At 38.2% G+C, this 3,060-nt stretch overlaps 1 pseudogene; it reads right to left on the bottom strand.

Annotated features, from left to right (window-relative positions):
- Positions 1-508: 508 nt before the first annotated feature.
- On the bottom strand, positions 509-2,530 carry LOC112437210 (cytochrome b5 type B-like; annotated as a pseudogene).
- Between the last annotated feature and the right edge of the window lie 530 nt (positions 2,531-3,060).

The following is a 3,060-nucleotide window of genomic DNA, read 5'->3' as shown; positions in this document are numbered from 1 at the left end:
AATTTTATCTAGGCCTTAAACAAAAGCTGTCTTTTTTAAAAGCTGGAAGCAAATAGTTAATGTTATGTTGTTAACCTGTTATATCATGGCAGATATACTTAAAAATTATTCCTTGTTTAGGGGAAGAGAACCAACCACGTCTTAGCTGGGTTCATCTTGGTACCATCTGCAGCTTGAGTTGAATCTCTCTTTATGTCTGTCTGTCTCTGTCTCTCTCTCTCTCTCTCTGCTTTGATATTCAGCTAAACACATACAACTTCTTTAGGTTCTGAGTCAGCAGAGTAATTAACTGGCATTTAGTACTTTGGTTCTGGACTGAACAAAAAAGAAAATAATAAGAGGCTACAAACTCTTCTGAATAAATCTTTTGAGAGTAACACATCAGATGTTACTAAATTCATTCTTCTATTGGGATTATATTTAGATGTGATAGCTTTAACTGGGTGACTGGAAATGAGATCTCCAGGAATAGGTCAAAGAACATAAACATGAGAGGGAAATGTTTAAATGTAGCCTGCCATTGGGGTCTAAAAGGATAATGTGTTCAGCTTCCTGGCAGTGGACCTGAGGACATAAAGTCTCTCAGTTTTTCAAGCATAGTTCCCTACTTCTCAGTATCCTCCACTAAGTCTGGGTTCTTGTTGAGTCAGTAAAATCAAAGATTCAGTTAAGATGTCATCTGCTTCATAAGCTTCTTGAATACAATGATTGCTTGTTTATCTTTGGACTTGCCATATCCCCAGTTTGTTCCAGGTGCAGAATAATGATTATGCAAACGTTTTTTTAAATCTACCACTTTTTTTTTATTTTCATGGAAAAACAGAACAAAACCACACATTGGAGACAGGGAGGTAAAATAGAGATGAAATGGAAGACAGTCTCTTGTCAAGAACTCTTACTTTCAAATACCATTTATATGGAAGTTACTTTACTGGTGGGCAGACAGAAAGCCAAGTTGGAGCCTCTTACTTTTGGAAAATGGAGAATCAAAAATTTACTAATCAATAAAAAAAAACCAGGGAAAATCCCTGGCAAAGCTCTACAGACATAATTATACATTTGTATTTTACCAGTAAAAGATAGCTAGAAGAGAAAAAAACCAAATGTCTAGAAACTGGTGCCAAACCAAAGTGAAAGCTTTGGTGCTTTCTCTAAACTCCTATCCTGCAGTAGTGCTTTTCAATATTTTTCTAAAGAACGATTACTCTGAATTCACAAAGGGTCTGTCACCCCAATTCGTCCCCCTCTTTCCTTGTTTCTTTCCACCTCCAAGAAATAAATGGGAAATGTAGTTTTTTTGTCCAGTGCCACTTGGGAAGGGGCCGGACTTGAGGTGTGAAGAGCTGCCTTCTACCCTAGCTCGAGAGGGAGGAAATGACCGCACAGTTCTTTATAGTTTTACCACACACATACAAGGAACAAAAATCGTCTGGCAGTTTTAAGTAATAGGTACATACTTTTACTCCATAAATTAAACTCCTTATAATAACAAAATTAAATAAGATTTTAAAAAATATATAGATGGGGCCTCCCTACGTTACTCAGAATGGTCTCAAACTTCTGGCTTCAAGAGATCCTCCCAGCTTGGCCTCCCAAAGTGTTAGGATACCAGGCATGAGCCACCACACCTGGCCCTAAATCAGAATTTTTAAAAAGATTTTACTTGAAAGAAACATGGAAAAGGAAAAGGTTCAGCATTAGATTGTTGCCCTGTTAAGAATGTCTAATGTGCATTTAAAAGTATTGGAAAGCAGGCATTTTTGACAAAGAGCAATGTCACTATAACATATGAACTACAATTATGAACAGAAAATTTTGAAATAAAAGGGGACTCATGGAAACCAGTGAAGAAAAGAAACACCGGCAATTGTTTGACAAAGAACAGTGAGCAGGTACTTTGGGAGCAATAATCTGAAAGATGGATAGTGGTCCCAGATCTGAGGTGGTTGTCTGGCCAACTGTCTTGGCTCCAAAGGGGGGAGAATACAACTGGCAGGATTTGAGAAGAGGGCATTTCTGCAGCTCCCGAGCAAGCCTCTAGTTTTCATTCCAAAGTAGATATGCTTTCCGGACTTCAACAAGGTCCATCAGGAGGATTTGCTTTCCAATATGTAGGAGTGAGACAGGTAACCTAAGAGGATAGCACCTATGATAGGGAAAATCCAATATGGCCAGAAACTTTTGCATGTGTCATTTTTTGAAGAATCCTTGCACAATTTTCAGGTTTGAGGTCACTCAAATGGACAGCACCAATATAGTACTGCTTTAGCATTTCTCTGGCATCAGAGGAGTGGCCTACATCTACAAAACTTTCAGTTGCATCTGCACCAGCTTGTTCCAGCAGAACCTTTTCTCTGCCAGGGGGATCCTCAAAGTGGGGAACATTGTAGAGTCGCCCATGGATTACTAGACACAGTTCCTTCAGGAAGTTTTGCTTCACCACCTCCTCCAACTGCTAATAGGTGGTGGAAGTCCCTACCCCCTGCCGTTTTTCATCACTGCTGCTAGCTTGCACAGTTGCCATTGGACTGGAAATACTGCCTCTCTACTGCTAACTGGGCTTCCAAGACTACCTTCCTTGAGGAGAGCCCGCAGCAAACTTTTCCTAAAGAAAAAGAGTTCTTAAAATAAGATTATTCAAAGGTATCATCTAACAAAGTGATGAGATAATTATTGTTAGACCCATATATATATGTATGTATGTATTTTATTATATGTATGTTTGTATGTTTTTATGTATGTATGTATGTATGTATTTTTAGCGTTTTTACCCAGCTGGATGGGCAACCTTAGTGTCCCAGAATTTCTTAATCTCATTTAGGTCTATCAAAAAATTATTCAAGTGTTTTATCACAAATCATAATTTTGCTTCCTAGATGAAGGTCATGGACATGATGCTAAGCAAAAATCTTCTGTTCCAGCCTAGGTTTGGGAGACATTCCTTCCCAATTACTTTTATTATAAGTAGACTATGACAAAGTAGAGTAAAATTGCTGTAACATTTTTGAATTAAAATAAATTTGAATATAACTTCGTTGGTATGTGGCTCCTCTCCTCTGG

This window comes from Pan paniscus, chromosome 16 (assembly GCF_029289425.2).
Source record: "Pan paniscus chromosome 16, NHGRI_mPanPan1-v2.0_pri, whole genome shotgun sequence".
NCBI lineage: Eukaryota > Metazoa > Chordata > Mammalia > Primates > Hominidae > Pan > Pan paniscus.
This window is presented reverse-complemented; position numbering and strand designations above follow the sequence as displayed.